General features: G+C 41.4%; 1 protein-coding gene and 1 long non-coding RNA gene across 7 annotated transcripts in view; one reads left to right on the top strand and one right to left on the bottom strand.

Moving 5' to 3' along the window:
• Positions 1-22,785, top strand: part of LOC132394341 (glypican-5-like) — an 855,183-nt gene that overhangs the window by 771,980 nt on the left and 60,418 nt on the right. The window lies entirely within an intron of this gene.
• The window catches only part of LOC132394342 (uncharacterized), a 121,555-nt gene continuing 100,889 nt past the window's right edge, over positions 2,120-22,785 (bottom strand). The window contains exons 5-6 of the long non-coding RNA XR_009512278.1: positions 18,536-18,714; positions 2,120-4,032 (exon numbers count right to left, since the gene is read on the bottom strand). This is a non-coding gene — a long non-coding RNA (uncharacterized LOC132394342). The remainder of the gene's footprint in view (positions 4,033-18,535; positions 18,715-22,785) is intronic.

Here is a 22,785-nt window from a genome sequence, read left to right as displayed (position 1 = left end):
GGGAAGAAGAAGGAGCATTGGCTGCTATTAAGTGTCTTAGTGAACTATGCCTCATCTTCAGATGGCTAATGATGTAATTGAACATTTTTTCTACACCACTGCAAATTTCAAAGTGTATAGCTCTTTGAAGTGTATTTAATGTTTCCTCCGACCAGGTACATCAGACAGTTGCACTGAAATCCAACCCCAGCAAAAGCTCTTCTCTCTTTCAGGAATCATCTTCACTGAAATCTCATTGGGATTACCATGAAAATGAAAGCATATTCCTCCCTGTACTGTCATTTTTGCTGTCATATACAGCCAACGCTGGACAATTCATAGCAAATCATGTATCTTCAAGTGCTAAAGTCACAAGGGTGCTGTAGTATAGCAAAGTGCAGCCAGCTGGGCAAAATTGCCTCGAATTTTCCATTCAGAGTGAGCTAGTTGTCAAATATAGCAGTACTTGTAAAAATAAAGTGCCTGACCAGCACAGGATGATCGTGTATTGTCAGCTTCTTGGCCTGCCTGTTAGGTAGTTCAGAATCAGATTTAATATCAACAGCATATGTCGTGAAACTAGTTCTGATTCTGAGGTAGTTTGTGTGACTGATAATGATTTGTCGAGTGCTATTTTCAGAAACTCACTGCTGATAATAAAAGCTAATTCATTTACCGATTAAATAGTAGCAACCTCAGAAACGTCTATATGAAGTACTTCTGCATGTTTCTGAGATATAAAATAAAGTAAATGTAGAGGTTTTTGAGGGATTTCCCTTTATTTCAATATTTGTATCCATCTGTATTGCTGGTCTTACTCCTTGCTTCAAAGCAGTAAAATGGTATCTAAAAAATTATGCTCCGTGATGTGACATTGGTTCAAGAAAATAATTGCATGTATAAAAAACGTACATCCCAGGTACTTTGAAATGTACATTTATAAATGCTAACAGTTTCAAGTTATAGGAAGGTAAACTGCCCACAAATGGATGGGTCCAATTGACAGCTGGTATTAACAAATATATCTGATTTATAACTCAACACTGTAAACTGTATTAAAGTTATCAATGTTGAATATACATTTGTTTCATGAGAATATTTCTGTTTTCTTTTCAGTTGATTATGATTTTTGGATTTTAATTAACTCAGAATGAGTTGTTCTCTGCAGTTATGGTAGTGAAAAAAGTCTAAATCCACCAGTAGAGGCAGAGGAGGTAGATCTCTCCATGAAGATGCAATTTAACCAGGCATGATTTTATAAGGAAGAGGTAAACTATTGCCATCATAGGAGTTGTAAAATATGAGCACTGAATCTGGAAACTTAAACAGGCAGAATCCTCAGCTAGGGCAATGAGGTAGGAATGGGAAAGAGTTGCAACCAGGAAACGTGACTGATGAGTGTTGGACCAGGGAAGGAAGCACAAGTGTAATGTAAGCGGTCAGTACACATATCACATCTAGGGACACACTGAATGAACTAGACAAATGGATAGATAAAACAAATAATTGCCACAAGTGAATACAGAGGGAATATTGCAGAAATGTACTAAGATACAGGTTGAGTACCCCTTAATTGAAATGCTTGGGTTCTGGTTTTGGATTTTGGAGTACAGAATGAGATAACTTGGGATCTCTGTAGTTTCTGACTCTGAGTGTATGTGCTACCAGTAAAGCAGTCTTTGTCCTACACTTGTTCATCACACATATGTACTTAACAGTATTACATACAATTAAAATAATATAATGTGTGTCAGCTGTTGAACAACAACAAACAGCTGCAGGCATTCAGTCCCCACCAACAATGTTGTGATTTGATTAAAAGGTTACGGTACATTTCCATCAGCGACGCTTAAAAAAATTTAGTGTCATTATTTAAGGTAGAAGAAGTGAGAAATCATCTTAGCTCAGAAAATCAAGATGCAGAAACAGCTTTGGAAATTTAAGAAATAGCAAAGGAAAGAAATCAATATTTGGAGTTATCTATATACCCCATAACAATAACTATATATAGTATAACGTTCAAAGTAAATACCATATAGAATCCTGAGATTCATTTTCTTGTGGAAATACTCAGTGAATCTATAGAACAGTTGCAGTAACAAGATCAGTGAAAGAGCAGCCAGAGTGCAGAAGACAACAAACTCTGCAAACGCAAATATAAATACAAGAACATGAAATAGTGAGATAAAGAGCCCTTGAAAGTGGTGTAGGAACATTTCAATGATGGGTCAAGAGAAGATGAATGTAGTTATTCCCTTTTATTCAAGAGCCTGATAGTTGAGGGGTGGTAACTGTTCCAGTGGTGTGAGTCCTGAAGCTCCTGTACTTTCTTCCTGATGGCAGAAGCAAGAAGAGACCATAACCTAGGTGGTGGAAATCTCTGATGTTGGATGCTGTTTTCCTATGACAGCATTTCATGTAGATGTGATCAATGGTAGGGAGGGCTTTAAACATGTTGGACTGGGCCACATGATTTTCTGTTCTGTATCCATATCAGGCTCTGAGGCAACCAGTCAATACACTCGCCACCACACATCTAGAGACATACAGAGATCTGCAATGATCATGGGTGACTTTAATCTCTCTGTAGGCAGTGCAAATTGAATTGACAAAGACGGTATTGAGGAGGAGTATTGAATATAAAGTATATGAAAAGGATATGAATGACTAAAGTGAACAAAAGTTTCAGGATTAAAGCTGGTAATTAATAATGAGTATTAGAGAAATAGCAGCAACTTCAAATGACAGTTTTCATAGGAGAAAAAACTAAAAACATTCCAATGACAATAAAAAGAAATCAGGGCACAGCAAGGGAAGAAATATAATCAAACTTTTTCACAAGAGGGAAGTACAAACTCAGCTAAAGTCTGACATGTTCCTTGTACCTTATAATCTCCAAAACAGAGTCTTAAAAGAAGTCGCTGCAGAGATAGTTGAAGTATTGATCATAGAAGGGTCCCAGCAGGCTGGAAATCTTGGAAATTCAGTCAACAAGAAAGGAGGGAGAGAGAGTACAGCATGTCACTAAGAAAATACTAGAATCCATCGCTGGAGAATAGTTATCATGTATTTATGAAAGGGAAACCATGTTTGCTGAAGTTAACTGACTTCATATTACAATATAGGGGCAGATGGGCTCACTGCACAACAATATTAGCATGGACGAATTGGGCTGAAAGTCCTGTTTCCATGATCTACGACTTTATGACAATATGGGAATAGGATGAAAGTTGATTTGACTTTATTTCTTACATCCCTCACATACATGAGGAGTAAAAATCTTTACATTACAACTCCGTCTAAATGTGCAATCATAGTTATTTATAATAATTTATGATAAATAGAACAATGAATGTAACATAGAAATAAACTCCAATCAGCATGAATTAATCAGTCTGATGGCCTGCTTGAAGAAGCTGTCCCAGAGCCTGTCGGTCCTGACTCTTATGCTGTGGTGCCGTTTCCCGGATTGTAGCAGCTGGAATAGATTGTGGTTGGGGTGACTCGGGTCTCCAATAATCCTTTTTTCACATCTGTCTTTGTAAATGTCCTGAAGTTCACAACTAGAGATGTGCTGGGCTGTCCGTACCACTCTCTGCAGAGTCCTGAGATTGAGTGAAGTACAGTTCCCATACCAGGCAGTGATGCAGCCAGTCAGGATGCTCTCAATACTCTGTAGAATGTTCTTAGGATTTGGGGTCCCATATCAAACTTCCTCAATCGTCTGAGGTGAAAGAGGTGCTGTTGTGCCTTACTCACCACACAGCTGGTGTGTACAGAGCACGTGAGGTCCTTGGTGACGTGGATGCCGAAGAATTTAAAGCTGTTCACCCTCTCAACCCCAGATCCATTGATGTCAATAGGGGTTAGCCTATCTTCATTCCTCCTGTAATGCACAACCAGTTCCTTGTTTTTGCGACATTGAGGGCGAGGTTGTTTTCTTGACACCACTGTGTCAGGGTGATGACTTCTTCTCTGTAGGCTGCCTCATTATTGTTTGAGATTAGGCCAATCAATGTAGTGTCATTAGCAAATTTAATTAGCAGTTTGGAGCTGTGGGTGGCAACACATACAGGTAGTAAAGGAGGGGATTTGGTACACAGCCACAATGTATTTGGAGTTCCAAAACTTATTCACTATGGTGACACATAAAAAATTATTATACACAAAAGAAGTACATTGTGGTGAAAGGAGTGGGTAAGGTATTTGCTGAATAAACTGAGAAAGTGAAATAATTTAGTCATTTTCAAGTTGTTAAGATACACAAATAAAAATACAAATACTTTATTGTCACCAAACAATTGATACTAGAGCATACAATCATCACAGTGATATTTGGTTCTGCGCTTCGTGCTCCCTGATATACTGGTAACGAATGGATTTCCATATGAATTGCACCAGCTATTTACAGTCTAAATGAAGATGCAAAGTGTCTTTCAACACAAAAATTAGAGGGAAAGTGAGTTGTAAGGAAGACACAGAATGTGCAAAAGACATTGACTGGGGTTTTTTTGTTCTTTATAAATAGGATTGTAGTATCAAGGAAATCCTGATAATCCTCTATTAAACACAGGTTCATCCACAGCTGAAATACTTGCCCAGTTCCATACCGTGCACTACAGTATGGATGCAAATCTTTTAAAGAGTTCTCTTCTTCACTAAAGTATGCAGAGGTGGTTTCCCAAAATTATGCAAGGCTGGAGGGATTTTGATTGGTGGAGAAGCTGGAGTTTTCCTTAGAGCTGAGAAGATTCTGAAGGGTTGTGAGAGAAATATTTACAATCTTGAGCAGTGGGGACAGAGTCAATGGGGAGAAACTGTTTACATTGACCGAGAGGTCAAGAACTAAAAGATGTAGAAAGAATGTGATTGGCATAAGAACCAAAAAAAACACTACACTTTATTTTAACGGGGGAAGTGACAAACATCTGCAAGATTCTGCTAAGGAAATTCATTTATAACACTGGAAGTCGTAAGTGTCTGAAAATAAAGTTGCAGGGCTTTGGGGAAAAGGTAGGAATGAACATGGCTGTAATACTCTTACATAGAACTGGCATAGATTTGATGGAGCCTCCTCCAATGCTGCAACCCTCAATAATTCTCTGAACTCTGCTCTAATGGCAATTCACGCATGACAAACGTCAACAAATGTACTCTGAAATGGAACCCCACGTGAGCAAAACCCTTGACTCGCAGATGAGGTTGGTGAAGCAGTATAAAACCTGACTACATTCTTTCCTTCTTATAAAAGTTGCGAGAATGCAAAGATACATTAAGAGAATTTTAATTCTTTGGGACCTGCAATTGGCTGCCAGATTAAGGGAAAATAAAAAAAAACCTTTAGCTACTCTCCAGTATGTTTTTTTTTGATTTTCAGCAAGTTAGTGACAGCAGTTAAAGCATGGTATCAGATTCATGTTTTGTTTAACTGAAAGTTGTCATAATCCTAAGAAAATCATCTCTATATCAATTTACCTGCATTATCACTTATCATGACTGATTAGCTAAATTACACTCTCAGCAGTAATTCAGGGTCCTAGAATTTATAAGTCTTTTGTGTCCAGGTAGAAAGATAATGTGTGTTTTCCTGTTCGGAAAGTACAATGCATGTAGTATCTGACTTTTTTTTAATGTTGTTGAAAGTAATTCGAGATATCAGGTTAAGAAGTTATTTGATTACAATCTTAACTTCACTAAAGAAATAAATAGAGAGTCCAGAAGATAATTCAGTGCTGCTTCCATTGAGCCATTTGTCTGTATGTGAAATGTTAGCCAGCAGTAGGATTCCTCACAATGAAGGCTGTAGTAGGTAATATTAAATTTGCCAGTTATCAAGATCAGAAACATTGTTTGGCACATTAAGAAAAGTTTCAATTGCAAAAATAACAAATATTGCAAAACACTAATGAGATGAATCAGATATCTTTCCCAGCTAATTGGAGAACTGAATAGCATCTGCAAGGAATTAAATTAACATAAACTGCATGCCTGCATTTCATAACAAAATTAAGATTTCCCAGGAGTTTCCACTTGTATAAAAATTCCTTATATTTCAACATTTTTCTTGGCTACAGTAAATAATTATAATAGGAGACTTCAGTCTATGGTTGTGAGATTCTTCAGCTTTTGAAAAATTGAATAATTGCATCTAATGTTATAAACATTTCTCATCCTACTGAGTTTTTTGTGGCAATATATTAGTAGTCAGGGAGTTTTGAAAATCCTTTCAACAGTTCTCCATTCTTATGTTATATACTGATATGGACAATAATATCGAATAATTGCACTCTTAACCATAAGCTAGATATTTTCAGGAAGAATCTGTAATTCACTGACACTAAACTCATGAACAAAACTGCAATTTAAAGAAAAATGTATTTTTCTTTCTTATCTGTCTGGAGGATTAAGTGACAGTGGAGTCGTAGAGTCACTCAACACGGAAGTAGGTCCTTCAACCCATTGAGTTGGTGCTGACCCATTTACATACATCCTATCACGAATCTCATTTTATTCTCTCCACCTTCCTCCTAGTACAATCAATTCACCCATTTCCACAGCAGCCATCCTGAAGATAAAAAGTGGTGAAATAGATAGAAATGGGTAGAAATGCATCCAATGTGTTATGTGCAAATCTGACATAAAAGTCTTTGTCCCAAATCCAAGGCAAAACATGCACAAAAGGCTGGAAGAACTCATCAGATTAGGCAGCATCTATGGATGTGAATAAGCAGTCAACATTTCAGCTTGAGACCCTTCATCAGGATTGGGGAAAAAAATGAAGGGTTTTGATCTGAAACATGGACTGTTTATTCATTCTATAGATGCTGCCTGACCTGCTGAGTTCTTCCAGCATTTGTGTGTTTTGCCATAAAATTTATTGCATGCATTTTGAAGTGTTGGCATCTGTTTCCTGTTGAAGTGGGCCAGGGGCTCTGTGTCATTATTTCCCATCATGCAGTGCTCTCTCATACTTCACCTACATGATGAGGCAATAGATCATTTGGTAACTCCTAGTAACATGTATCCTGGATCAAAAGTTTGCAACTTATGAAGTTTGTATTTTTACAAGCATAATAGAGAGCAAAATAAAATTAAAGTGACTTCTAGGACAAAGTTTTACCTGTAAAAAAAATTATCCTATCAATATTATTGATGATAATAATAATAATGTCAGAAGCCATTCATAAAGATAAAAAATTCTGTAAAATATTAAGATGTTGTAAAACACTTGAAAGATAATCTGTCTCTGCAAATTCCTCCAAATCCACCAATAGGATGTGCATGCTCACAGGACGACATTTCAGTTCCAAGGCCCAAGTTGCCCTCAATCAGTTCTTTGAGTCAGCCATGTTGTTCTCACACCTGGCAGACACCCTGCTCCAAGCTCAGTCATGGCAAGTGAGTACCAAGTGTACAAAAGAAAGCACTCAAGAATGTTGCATAAAGTGTTAGCTAGGCCTCATTTGGAGTATTGCATGCAGTTCTGCCGTTGCTTTACAATCAGGGTGTGGAGGCTTTGGAGAGAGCAGAAGAGGTTCACCAGAATGCTGCCTGGATCAGAGAGTATTGGCCATAAGGTGAGTTTGGACAAACTTGGTTTGTTTTCTCTGAAATTGTGGAGGCTGGGTGACAGCACGATATAAGCAATGAAAATTATGATAGGCAGAGATATGGCAGAGTATTTTTCCCAGGGAAGAAATGTCAAATACCAGAGGGTCTAGCTAGACGAGAGGTGGAAAGTTCAAGTTTTTTCTTACACAGAGTGGTAAGTGCTTGGAATGCACTGCCGGGGAACATAGTGGAAGCAGATACTTTGGACGGACATATGAACATGCAGGGAATGGAGGAATATAGACTGTGTGCAGACAGATGGGATTAGTTTAGATTGACATCATGGTCAGCACAAACATTGCAGCCCGAGAGCCTTTTCCAACGCTGTGCTGTGTTTTGAAAACCTCTTTGTAAAAGTGCAAAATTCCACCGGTTCCTGGGGAATCGAAAGGCCATGGCTGCTGAAAGTGGAGAAGGAACTGGAGTGAAGCAATTTGGCCTCCACCCTGAGAGACTGCCTGCAAAGAAATGTGCTACACAGAGACTTCAATTTGAGGACCCAGTACTGCCATAGATCAGCTCCTGGGAGATCTCTCCCCGGGAAGCTGCCAATCGTTAACCCATTCTGATACGTCAGCACATGAATGATGTGGCAGCTGTCTGTCTGGAAAGCAGCTGTTGTGTGAAACATCTAGGTTGGGTACCCGCTGGGTTTCCCTTGTCCATTCATCCCGCCCCACTAATCTCCCTCCTGGCACTTATCCCTGCAAGCAGAAGTGCCAAACCTGCCCGCTCACCTCCTCTGTCACCTCCATTCAGGGCCCCAATCAGTCCTTCCAGGTGAGGCAACACTTCATCTGTAAATCGATTGGGGTCATTTACTCTATTCAGTGCTCCCGATGTGACCTCCTCTACATTAGTGAGATTTAAGCATTTTAATTCCAATCCAGTTTCCCATTCTGACATGTTGTCCATGGCCTCCTCTGTTGCCACAATGAGGCCACCCTCAGGTTAGAGTGATAGGGTCATAGAATACTACAGCATAGGAGCAGGCCCCTTGGTGGAGCTATTAATCTGCCTCGTCCCATCAACCTGTGCCTGAACCACAGCCCTCCATACCCCTCCCATCCATGTACCTATTCAAAGTTCTCTTTAATGTTGAAATCAAATGCGAATCCACCACTTTCACTGGCAACTCATTCCACACTCTCATCACCCTCTGGGTGAAGATCCCCCTCATGTTTTCTTTAAACAGTTCACCTTTCACGCTAACCCTTTTATGTGCAGCTTATGCATCTCTCTTTTTCTTAAAAAGAACCTACGTATTTTATCAACCAGTGCCCCTGGAAGGTGCCAGCCTTGCTCTCCACGTCAGCAGGAACATTGAGGCCCTGACTCTTGACAGCACACTTTTAAACGTCTCCCACTTCCAGAAGCTCCTTTCCCTGCTAACAATCTCACCCATCGATTTTGCCTCCAGAATTTGTTCTATTCCTGATTAGATTTCACAAAGTGAAAAAGAAAGGATCTCCATGATAAGATTTCTCGGAGTATCCAGAGGTATCATTTCATGTAATCATCTATTGTCATTAACAGTGCATGGAGAGAAAAGCTTCCTTCAAACTGAGTAGCATTGTTTTTATTTCAGCCTTATACAAACAAAAATCATTTAAATGGAATGTGGTTTCTGGATTGAATTACGCTGCTCTAGGAGTTGTATATGGAATTTTGTTAGTGTTGATATTGTATTTTTCCATGTATGCACATGCTTTGGAATTTAAAGACGGATATTAGATCACATTGATTCACAAGAGCATAAGAAATAGGAGCAGGAGTAGGCCATGTGGCCCGTCATGCCTGCTCTACCATTCAATAAGATCATGGCTGATCTGACCATGGACTCATCTCCACCTGCCTGCCTCTTCCCCATAACCACTAATTCCTCTACTATGAAAAATCTATCCAACCTTGTCTTAAATATATTTACTGAGGTAGCCTCCACTGCTTCATCGGGGAGAGAATTCCACAGATTCACCACTCTTTCGGAAAAGCAGTTCCTCCTCAGCTCCGTCCTAAGTTTAGTCCCCTGAATCTTGAGGCTATGTCCCCTAGTTCTAGTCTCACCTACCATTGGGAAAAACCTTCATCCCTCTATCTTATTTATCCCTTTCATAATTTTCTATGTTTCTATTAGATCTCCTCTCATCCTTCTGAATTCCAGCAAATACAGTCCCTGGAGACTCAATCTGGCTTCATAGTCTAACCTCCCTTATCTCTGGAATCAATCTGGTGAACCTTCCCTGCACTGCCTCCAAAGCCAGTATATCCTTCCTCAAGTAAGGAGACCAGTACTCCAGGTGCAGCCTCACCAGTACCCTGTACAGTTACAGCATAACTTCTCTGTTCTTAAATTCAATCCCCTCTGGTAATGAAGGCCAACATTCCATTTGCCTTCTTGATAGCCTGCTGCACCTGCAAACGAACCTTTTGTGATTCATGCACAAAGAGTTCCAAATCCTTCTGCACAGCTGCATGCTGCAGTCATTTACCATTTAATTAATAATCTAATATTCCATTTTTCTTTCCAAAGTGGATGACTTCACATTTACCAACATGGTACTCCACCTGCCAGGCCCTTGCCCACTCACTTAACCTACCTATGTCTCTCTGCAGACTCTCTGTTATCTTCTGCACTTTACTTTTCCACTCAATTTAGGGTCATCAGCAAACTCAGCTACACTGCACTTGGTCCCCTCTTTCAGATCATTTATGTGTATCGTGAACAGTTGCGGGCCCAGCACCGACCCCTCCGGCACACCGATTACCACTGATTGCCAACCAGAGTAACACCCATGGAGCCCAACTCTCTGCTTACTATTAGGAAACCAATTCTCTATCCATGCTAATACATCGCCCCCAACTCTATGCATCCTTATCTTATAGATAAGTCTTTTATGTGGCGCGTTATCTTCATTTGTGGGCCACTCAGAACCTTGGCTGAGGAGGTATCTTATCTAGGCATCTCTTAAGATAAGTTAATAAAAGGCCAAGAAGAATTTTATGGAGTCTCAAGAGTCTGCAGATGCTGGAATCTGGAACAGGAACAATCTGCTGAAGGAACTCAGTGGGTTGAGCAGCACCTGCAGGGGGAATGGAATTGCCAGTGTTTCAGGGTAGGACCCTGCCTCTGTTGACTAATTTGGAACTGGCTGGAAGTAAATGGAATGCTGCACATCCAGGAGGGGTGGGGAAATTTATGCTCATCAAGCATCATTTTTGATCTACCTCATCTCTAGTTATAGGCATCTTCAACGAAGCTGGAGCATTGCGTCAAAGAATAAAAATATTGTCATCAAGGATTCCTTACCATTCTATTAAAGCATCACCCCAAAAGCACTTTCATTAATATTGTCTCAGCAGTAACATGTTATTGCTAATAACGTGATTTTGGTGATTCTTTTAAATAATTGCTTGATTTAGTGACAGTTATGAAGATAGTGGGCAATAATAAGTCCAATTATATGTCCAATCTTTGCATGTGGTATATTTTTAAATCAATAATGTGGAATATTTGAGTTGTGAAAGCATTTTGGAAAACATATGGCCTCTGTACTCTACCATTTACATTACTGACACCCACTCTGGGCATTACTCTATGTCCAGCAATTAAAGGGCAATGAAAAGTTTATGTTTATGAACCATCCAGCATTTCAGAGCACAACAGTTTTAATACATAGACATAGATCCTTTGTTTAAGAAGGGCAATTGAGATCATCAAGAAAACTATAGGCCAGTAAGTCATTCATCAGTGGTAAGGAAATTGTCAGAGAATATTCTTAAGGATTGGATCTACTCACATCTGGAAAAGTATAGACATTGGAGAAAGTCAGCATTGTTTTTTGTGGAAGAAACCATCTCTACAAGCAATTGAGTTTTTTGAGGAGGTAATGAATTTGACTGATGAGAGTAGGGCAGTAGATATTGTTTACATGGACTTCAGTTAAAGTCCCTTTTTGCTGGCTGGTCCAGAAGATTAAAGTGCATGGGATTCTTGAGGCATATTGGATTCAAAATTGGCTGGGCTGGAGCAGATAAAAGTTGATTATATGAATAAATGATTTGAATGAAATAGTCGGTGAGGAATTAATACATTTACAAATGATACAAAAGTTGGCAAGACCGTGGACAGTGAAGAAGGTTTTCAAATGATACAGCAGCAGTTGGAGATATGAGAAGAGAAATGGCAGGCATTTAATCCAGACAAATGTGAGGTGTTGTACTTTTGGTGGTCAAATGAAAGAGGAATGGAAAACACTAAATGGAAGGGTCCTAAAGAGCTGAATGTCCAGAGAGTTCTTGAGGTACAAGTACATAGCTCCTGGAAGTGGCAACACAAGTAAACAGGTTGGTCACGAGGACATTTGTCATACTTGCCTTCATCAGTTGGGATATTGAGTATAAATGTTGGTAAGTCACACTGCTAACATTAACAGATCATATAGCAGCTATATAAAACTTTGATTGGGCAGTATTTGGAGCACAGCATCTAGTTCCCAGCATTACAGGAAAGACATGGAGACTTTGAAGATGGTGCAGAAAAAGTTCACTGGGATATTGCCTCAGTTAGAGCAAATTAGCTGAGGAGAGGTTGGATAAACCATTTATGATCCTTGCCATTTATCACATTCAGTTTGGCTGCCAGACAATCTGCCAGTAATTGCAAACCCCATCCACATCAGTTTCCTAATGAATACGTTCTTAACATAGTCTTAATGAGCTCTCTGGGGCTGTGCTATCATGCGTATTTTCTCTCTAGTGAGCTGCCACAACAGATTCCTTTTGCTTTTGGCAGGCTGCAACTCCTTAGTACCTGATGTTTGTCTTCATGTAAAGCAACCTCTAACACATTGTCTAATGTCCTGACAGTGTGAGAATCTGAACTGGTGTTCCCTGTTGTCAGACTGAATGACACTGTGCTGTTCCTCCACCACTGTTTCCTCGACTTACTAATTTTAGTGATTTTGACCTGCCTCCCATCTATGTGGATTTATTCATTTTTTTATTCAGAGACACAGTGCGGAATAGACCCTCTCTGAACTTCGAGCTGCAATGCCCTGCAACCACGATTTAATGCTAGCCTAATCACAGGGCAATTTACAGTGTCCAATTAACCTACCTGGTACATCTTTGGAGTATGGGTGGAAACCGGAGGACTTGGAGAAACCCCACAGGGAGGAGATACAGAGACTCCTTACAGAGGACACCAGGATTGAACTCCAACCTCTGACGCCCCAAGCTGTAAGAGCGTCACGCTAACCGTTATGCTACCAGAGTGCCCAACCCTCACTCTAGCCCAAACCACTAGCTGGATAGAAATTTACTTCAGTTCAGTGTTGGGTCTTTTGATAATTACATTCATTCCATGCGCTGTGTATCATAATCCTCTTCACCAATGGAGACTGACTCCAGCTCATCTGTCTACCCTCTTCATTACTTTAAGTACCTCTGTGTAATCTTCTCACGATTTACTATGTTCCAAACAAAGCAACCCCACCATTTCCCATTTATCCACACAAACTGAAGTCCCTTGCCCCTGAAATTGTTCTCTCATATCTCTTATGCACCCTCCATAAATCCTTTAAAGTGCCACACTGTGAACTGGGCACAATATTCTGGTTGTGGTCTAAACAGTTTTAGTTTTAAAAGATTCAGCATGACTTCACAGATCTTTTATCCCATGTTTCTATTTATAAAGCCCAAAATCCTATTTGCTTTTTAACAACTCTTTCCATCTCCCCGAGACAAAAACTGTCGAGTTTTTTTTTGGTTCTTTGGAATCTTGCCCTTTATTTTATATTGTGTCTTCTCATTCTTCTTGGCAACATATAACACTCTGCCTTTTTCTGCATTAAATTTCCTCTCCCACTTACTCATCTTTTGCAACAGCCCATTTATATTTCCATGATTTACACTTATTTATTTTACTTAGCATGGAGTCAGCCCTTCTGGCCCCTTGAGCCACACCACCCCCAGCAACCTCCAACCAACTTGGTTAACCGTAACCTAATGACAGGATAATTTGCAATGACCTACCCAGTTGGACAGTGGCAGAAAACTGGAGCACCTGGAGTAAAGTTCATGCATTCAACGGGGTGGACATAAACACTCTTTCAAACGGTGCCGGAATTGAACTCTGAACTCTGGAATTCACCAATCCATTATAACATCACGCTACCATGTTGCCCAAACTTCAAAATGGTTCTAAGCTTTCGGCGATCAGTGAATTCACGAACCGTGACCTGTGCTCCCAAGATCAAGTAATTAATTTGTATTCACGAAAACAGTGATCTAGTGCAGAACCCTGGGGAAATCCACCACCCATTTCCCTCAATCTGTGTAATAATCTTTGTTTTCTGTTCTCTTTTTCCTTTTATCTAGCTTTTCATGCTGTTGCAACCCCTGAGCATTTGATGTTATTATGTGTTCTTTAATCAAACACCGTTTGGAATTCCATATTTATTATATCGACTGCATTTCCCTCATCCTCCGTCACTATTATTGGAAAATGTTGTGAAAGTAGCAATTTACTGTGGTCAACTCGCACTTGGCCATAAATCTACTAATCCTGTCCCTGATTCTTGTATTGGAAAGTTCACCATCACTGAGGTTCAAACGACTGGTCAGCAATCTTTGCATTTATCACAACATTATTCTTTAAATGGTGGGTGTAACATTTGCAAATTTTCTGTCCTCTGGCACTGCACTTAATCTGTAAATGCATAACAAACTTTGCACAGGACTTCTGAATTCCCAAACCGTGCTGTCCTCAGCAACCTAGCATGTAACCTATTTGGTCTAAGTAATTTATCCACTTTAAGTGGAGCCTGTCTTTGTCTTTGTAGTTCCTTAAATTTATTGATTCCCAGGCCTTACAGAATCTCAATTACATCTTCTGCTGAGCAATCTTCTTCCTTGGTGATATTAAGTGATCATTTTTGTACCTCAGCCATACATTTGACTTACTTCTGGAATTGCCGGAAATTGCAATACAGAAGATCGTATAGCACATTGCAATCACAATTCCAAACGGAGTATTCCCATTTGTTCCACTCACCTACTAGTTTCCCTATAGTCCTTTCATCTACCTATCAACAGCCCTTCTTTCTTTTTCCATTTTACCAATAGGAGAAATCATTCATAGAGGCCTGTTCATTTACCAAGCAGAACTCTGAGATGTGGGAGGGAGCAAGAGCATCTAAAAAAGACTCACATAGTTACAGGAAGTACAGCATGGTGTTCCTCCAGCACGTTGTGTGTGAGGAATTAGGTGGCCTGAAGCATGGTTCTTGTTCCATAGCATTAGGGCGGGAATGTGTGCGTGTGTCCCCATATGGATGCCCCAATGTCAGCTAGCATGCAGTGTGTTATATGGCCAGCTACTTCATGGTTGATGCTTAGCTGGAGGGGTCAAAGGATCAGATGAAGAATACTTTAAGGGAGTTCAAGATCAGACCTGAGGACCTGGAGGATATTGCTGCTGACTGTAATACTTAGCGACAGCTGAGTAGGGATGAGGTTCATATTCTGGAGATGGAAAGAACAACCAGAAGACAGCAGAAGAGAGCCAGGAGAAATGCAGCCATGGTTGCCATCACTACCACCACTACCACATATACATGTCCCACCTGCAGTAGAACTTGTGGGTCCAGGATAGGACTGTATAGTCATCAAAGATCACACCGTTAAAGAAGTGGACATCATCATCAGATTTCGATGGACAACCAAAGAAGAAGAAGTGTGTGTGTGTGTTGTTATTGTTATGGAACTCTGATATCGTCACCCATCTCAAACAGAAGCAGGAAGCTTTTGCAAACTGGCTCAGTGACAAGCAGTCAACCTCCAAACAGGACCAACAGAAGCACCTCCGTAGATTTGTCCAGACTGAGATGCAGAAGATGGAAGATCAGACGTGGGAGGCCAAAGCAGCAGAGCTTCAGCTCTATGCTGACCGGAGCAGCCCAGGGAATTTTTTGATGGTCTGAAGGCAGGGTACGGACCTTCCTCCAACCTGGCACCAGTCTGCTCCTAGGAAGGAGCGCTCTGCACTGACAAAGGTGACACTGTCCAACACTGGGCAGACCATTTCAGCCAGCTGCTGAACAGGCCATCCCAGATAGATGACTAGGCCATTGAAGACATGCCCCAATGCCCAGTCTTGGAGGCTCTTGATGATTCCCCCCACGCTGGTAGAAGCAAGGAAGCCAGACAACCAGCTGCAGCCAGGGAAGGCCCCGGCCCGGATGGGATCCCCCCAGAAGTCTTCAAGAAGGGTGACAAAACCCTTCTTCAGAGGCTGACAGAGCTCATCCAGCTGTTCAGGGAGCAAACCTGTATACCACAGGACTTTAGGGGTGCAAACATCATCCGCCTGTACAAGAACAAGGGGTACAGGGCATCCTGTGACAACTACAGAGGAATATCTCTTCTAAGCATAGCTGGGATGATCATGGCCCATATCATACTGAACAGGATTAACTCTAACCTCCTTGATGACATTGTCTCAGAGAGTCAATGTGGTTTCACATCTAACAGAGGGACAGTGGACATGATCTTTGCTGTCGGACAGATCCAGGAGAAGTGCCAGGAACAGGACCAGAATCTCTAAATCCTCTTTGTGGGCCTGACAAAGGCATTTGATACCATCTGTCACACAGGCCTTTGGCTCATCCTTACCATTTTAGGCTGCCCCCCACAAGGCTGGAGGCTGGTCAACATTGTCAGGTCATTCCACAACAGCATGATGGCCAGGATCATCAAAAACAGCTGCACCTCTGACCCCTTCCTAGAAACTAACGGTGTCAAGTAGGACTGTCCTCACACCTGTTGTTTGCCGTGATACTATTCTCTGCTCTCTGACAGACTGATGTGGGAATAACAATTCACTACAGGACTGATGGATGCTTCTCTGATCTGTGATGTCTCAAGGCCAAGAACAAAGTGCTGGAAGCAATTGCACGAGACTGCGGTCTTGCAGTGCACAGTGAAGGGACCTGCAGGATCCCTAACCATCAGCCTGCAGAAGACCTACCTCAGAAGTTCTACCTCAGCCCATACCCCCTACCAACCCTACATGAATTGAGATTGAAGACACACAGCACAACAATGTTGACATCTTCAACTACCTGGGAAGCTGCCTCATCTCCTTCTGCAGTCTAGATCAAGAGGTCTTAAGTAGACTTGTAAAATCTGGGTCATCCTTTGGCAGGCTATGGACATGTGTGGAGGGAATGTGGCATCCTGCTGAAGAACAAGGTGGCAGTCTATAGAGTAGTTCTTTGCTGTTTGGCTGTAAAACATGGACTCATATCACAGGCATATCGAAATGCTTGACCAGTTACACCTGCGATGCCTTCACAAAATCACGGCAAGACAGAGCCTCCACCACAGAAGTGCTACAAAGGGCCGAGAGCTTTGGCACAGAGACACTGATCATGAAGGCTCAGCTTCACTGGGTTGGACATGTGGGCCAGATGGAAGACAACCACCTTCCAAATATGGTGTTGTATTCTGAGGCACCAGAAATCTGGGAGTCCCCAGTGCTATAAAGGCTGCGTGAAAGTGTCCTTGAAGGCATGTAATATTCCTGTGACCGGTTGGGAGGCTGTAACTCCTGGTGCCTGCCACCTGGCAGTCTACAAAGCACACTTGAAGGACTTTGATCAAAAAACGCCAGGACCACAAGGAGAGACAACCTGAACCTTCAATGACCGTAAAGTGCCTGACCTGTGGGTGCATCTGCACTTCCCAGTTTGGGTTTCACTCTCATCAGAGGTGACACTGGCATCATCATTCCTGATACACTTCCAAGAAGAAGAAGATGAATAGAGTTCTCTGCAAGGCTACACCCAGAATCTAGAGCTAGGGTCATGGCTATCAATTTGTTAGGTAATGGAGTTTCTTCTCCCTGTCAGTTTTGTTCACAAAAGCATGAAGATCCATGTCAGCAAAGTATGGAACATTTTCTGTCCCTACATTTTCTCTCTTGAATTATCTTGTCTTGTGTGCACCACAGATGTTTTTGGCATTGATCGGTGAGAAGTTCCCTGGGGTGAGGGGTGGGGGGTCTAGAGAACCAGCACTTGAATGGATACCACGTTGGGACTATAATCATCATTAACCTTGCACTAATAAGTGAAACTAGATATTTTTGTACACTGAAAACACACGGATATTTTGACTAGCATTATGATTCCATGTGACATTTTAAATGGTCAATGTATATTGCTGCTTTAGTGCACTTACTTAGAAAAGCTATTTTTATGCCCTGCTCCCTATTCCCTTGATCATCTTACCTTGATGTGCACTTTACATTGACTTAAGATAGCTTCTTTCTGCTGTTTTACAAAAACGTACATATTTTCTTTTCTGTCAAATCCATCATTGCAGGGCATACGCCGAGGTTTAAGGCACCACTTTAAAACTGGTTAGATGTCACCAATCAAATTACAACTTGTGTTAACTTCAGTTTGACAAAGGTACAGTACATGTATTGTTTTCGAGTCATGGAGCATTGAAACAGGCTCAGCAGTCCAACTGGTCCATGTTAACCAAGATTCCCATCTAACCTATTTCCATTTGCCCATGTTTGGCCCTACATTTTCTAAACATTGCCTATCCATGTGCCATACACATGTGTTTATCTGCTAACAGTTATTGTTCTATACACAATATCCAATGAACCTTTCATTTTAATAAGGGAGCATATTTGATCTGTCTTATCATCTTGATTCCATAATTAACTAGATCTCGCTGAACCGAACTGATTGCCCAAACAGGATGGCTGGCCACACCTGTTGAGTCTAGATGCAAAGGACTGATCTCACTGACATAAATCTGGATGTCATTGCATAACAAACTTCCAGCAGCCAAACCTCAGGGTGCTTACTATTGAGATCTCGCCCTCACCTGTCAACCCCCAACCCCCCTCCCCCCCACACACACACACCTCAAAGGGTCTGATCAAATAGCCTTTGTCGTCTCTTAAATATTCTATTCTGTCTCAGTTCAACGGTGACTCAGATTTGAAGATGGATTTAATGGTTGTAGGATGAAAGGGTTTAATCTCCAGGGTAAAGCTAGAGAAGAACAAAAGATGCTGGAGGTGCTGGAGCCCATTGCAGCAACCTGTGGAGAGAGGGAAAATATCTTTTGTTAATGAATTCCAACTGCTAAAAGGTTATTGATCTGAAATATTTTAAGTATTTATCTCCCCACAGATGTTGGCTCACCTTTTGAGTATCTGCAGCATTTTCTATATCTATTCTAGATTTCCAACATTTACAAACATGTTCAGATTCTACTAACCTGAGGAACTCATGCACATTGAGTTACAAATGTCAACTCACAAATTTTTGGCTTACTAAATACTAAAGAACCTCAGATAGCTGGGATTCCTTGTGGAGGTAAACAGCGGGATAGCAGATATGCCAGTTCCAATCAAAAGCACCAATTCCGGTCAATGAGAGTCATTTATTTTTTGACAAGAGCAATCTCCATAGCTCTCTGTATGATTGTCCAGTATGCTTTTCCTACCTCTGAAACCTCACAGGTCATTATTAGTACAACAATACTTCTGCGTTGACCTTCTAGGCTGAATGCAAATGTGAACCAAGGCTTAATCGAGTCTGAACACTTCCCAGTCAGATGATCCTAGTTTTCTTCCCTGGAGAGGCTGCAGGGCCAGACAAAGAATGCATTGATTCCACAAGATAACACAGATGTTGATGTTCTGCCTTCCAGTTAAATAATCAGCCTGCATATATTATTCTTCAATGGTTTATATGGTTAGGATTAAAAATACACTATGCTGTCTGCTCTTGATGGGAATTTATGTGTAATAGTTTCTTATCAACACTTAAGATCAATGCTCCTTTCAATTTATACAGCTTTAGTGAGAAAATATATTCATCCTTGACAATCTCATTCTCCTTATACACAAGAGATTCTGCAGATTCTGGAAGTCCAAAGCAAAACAAAGTGTTGGAGGAACTCAGCAGGTCAGGTAGCATCAATGGGAAAGAATTGTTACGTATTCAGGCAACAATAAATATATGAGTTAGGCAAGGGTTTATATAACAAATAACACATTTATTAAACACTGAAAACAAACCCCCCCCCCAAAAGTAAACAAACACTAACGTAACCGGAAATCAGCTGCTGTGTGGCAGCTTGAACAGTTCTTAAAGCGATGCAGCTCAAACAGTTCTTAAAGCAATGTTGCAAAAACAGTTCTTTAAAGTAGTATGCTCACAGTCCATTTAAAAGGAGAGACTTTATAAGACGATTTAAATTCTCTTTCACATCGTTTTCCTTCGATCCCCGAAGTCAAATTTTTCCCACGAAGAATTTACGAAACGAAACAGCTTAAAGGCACTGACCTTTCCTTTACACTGTCCTCAATCTTTTCTGCTATCCCGCAGAGATTAACACGAGAACAGTCAACGAATTCCTTCCAAATAAGAATCAAACAAGGTCAAACCCGTTTCACCGTCAAAAATCGATTCTCCTCGATCTTTAACTCCCGAACTCCGATCTTCACCTTCCACTGATTCTCAACTAGCAGTATTGTAAAGAAACTTCTGGCAATGACCTTTTAAACTTTAGGCATTAAATAAAACTTCATCCTTCAACTAAACTGCGTCATCACATTAAATCATGCAGTGGCATGAAGTCAACATGGCAAATCCAGCCACGAACTGCCCCTCCTCACAGGGAAGGGTCCTCCTTTTATAACCTATAAAAAAAACCTGTCACATGATCTCTACTGGCGGGAAAATGATGTCACTCCACCATCACAAGACCATTACCTCAAGTCCAGTATAGCTTCAACCCCAGTCAGGTGACAAGCAGTCATGAGTATGTAACAGAATAAACAGTCGACATTTTGAGCTGAGACCCTTCATCGGGTCTGGAAAGGAAGGGACAAGAGGCCAGAATGGGGAATAGAAGAAGGGGGAGGGGGAAATTTACACGAAGGAGAAATCAATATTCATGCCATCAGATTGGAGGCTTCCTAGATGGAATATGAGGTAATGCCCCTTCACCTTGAGGGTGGCCTCATTGTGACAGAACTGAAAGCCATGGACTGTCATGTCAGAATGGAAATGAGGATAGGAATTAATGTATGACCAATGGGAAATTCTGCTTTTGGTGGATGGAGCAAATGTGCTGTACAAAGCGGTCCCCGGTTTATGTCAGTTCTCACCAGTGTAGAGGAGGCCATATCAGGAGCAATGGATACAATAGATAACCCCAACAGATTCACAGGTTGCCTCACCTGGAAGGAATGTTTGAGCCCTGAATGGAGGTAAGGAAAGAGGTGAATGGCAGGTGTAGCCTCTCTTCATTTGCAGGTATATGTGCCGGGAGGGAGATTAGTTGGGAGGCATGAATGGACTAGGGAATGATTGTAGGTGCAGTCCCTGTGGAAAATGGGGTGGTTAGTGGGAGAGATAGGTAAAGATGTGTTTGGTTGTGCAATATTGGTTAAGATGGTGGAAGTTGCAAAGAATTATCTTTTGGATGGGAAAGTTAGCAGGGTGCTAGGTGAGGACAAGAACTCCCTGTTAAGGCAATGGGAAGATGAGGGAAGTGTAGATGTCTGGGAAATGGAGGGGATATGGGTGAGGAAGAAGGGAACAGTGCTGATGTCCTGGAAATGAAGGCCTCATCCTGAGAACAGATGTGGTGGAAACAAAGGAACTGAGAAAAGGGAATAGCATTTTGACAGGAGACAGGGTGGAAGAGATATAGTCAAGCTAGCCATAGGAATTGGTAGATTTATAAAAAATGTTGGTAGACAGTTTGTCTCCAGAGATAAAGACAGAGAGATCAAGAAAGGGAGAGAGGTGACAGAAATGGACCAAGTGAATTTAAGGTCAGGATGGAAGTTGGAGGCAAAGTAGATGAAACTGACAAGCTCAGCATGTGTACATATAGCCACACTGATGTAGCCATTAATGTAGCACAGAAAGAATTGGGAACATTATCAGGAAAGACTTGGAACATGGACTGTTCTATGTAGCCAACAATATGGCAAGCATAGCTGGGACCCATGCTGGTGCCCATGGCTACTCCTAAAAGTTGGAGCAAGTGAGAGGAGCTGAAGGAGAAATTGTTGAGGATGAGGACCAGTTCTGCCAGACGGAAGAGGTGGTGGTAAAGGGGAACTGGTTGGGTCTTCTGTTGAGAAAGAAGCAGAGAGCATTATTGCCTTCTTGATGGGAGATAGAAAGGTATAGGAACTGGACATCCATGGTGAAAATGAGGTGGTCAAGGCCAGGGAATTGGAAGCTTTTGAGGAGATCAAGGGCTGGCGAAGTGTCACGGATGTAGGTGGGAAGCAACTGATCCAAAGGGATAGAGTGGAGTTGAGGTATGCAGACACAAGTTCAGTGGGGCAGGAGCAGGCAGAAACAATAGATATACTGGACAGTCAGGTTTGTAGATCTTTGGTTGGAGATAGAAATGAGCAGTGCGAGGTAAAGGAATTAATAGTTTGGTGACAGTGGATGGGAGTTCTCCAGGGTTGATGAGGTTAGTGATTCTGCAGGGAAAAGTGGCCCTGATGGTCCATAGTGAGGTTCTTTACAAGGTGTAAGTAAAAGGAGGTGTTTGAGCTTCAGCAAGGTAGGCTCCCACTGCACTAGAACAGCACCCCCTTTTCTTGCAGGCTTCTTGGTAAGGTTGAGACAGGTGCAGAGAGAATGGAGGGCAATACTTTTACAAGGGGTTATGTTCAAGGAGGATAGAGGACTGCTGAAGTTGGTGCGGATGATGACTCTTTGGCAATTAGAGTTGAAAAGATCCAGAGCAGGCATCCAGGATTGTCGGGACCAAAGATGGCAATGGTAATATCCAGAATATGGAGCCGCCCATAGTCGTTGGAACCAGAGATGCCGATGGCGGTATGCATGTTCTGAAGGCAACCCGGGTTGTTAGCGATGGTGGTATCCACAGTCTGAAGGCATCCTTTCACCTTACGATGTTTAGTGGCTCATCAGTCCAGTTACAGACAGTATCTTAAGCAGCCTGTGATGCCCCAATAGGATGTTGATATAATTATAGAGCAACATTAGTGTCCGTGTTTTATTTTAATGTTGTAGGATTATTAAAATCCATCAAAGGACCAGCAGGAGAGCAAACATCTTATGTTGCTCATCAGTTAGCCTGCTCAGTAGTATTTGCTTCCAGTTA

Source organism: Hypanus sabinus, chromosome 5 (genome assembly GCF_030144855.1).
Source record: "Hypanus sabinus isolate sHypSab1 chromosome 5, sHypSab1.hap1, whole genome shotgun sequence".
Lineage (NCBI taxonomy): Eukaryota > Metazoa > Chordata > Chondrichthyes > Myliobatiformes > Dasyatidae > Hypanus > Hypanus sabinus.
This window is presented reverse-complemented; position numbering and strand designations above follow the sequence as displayed.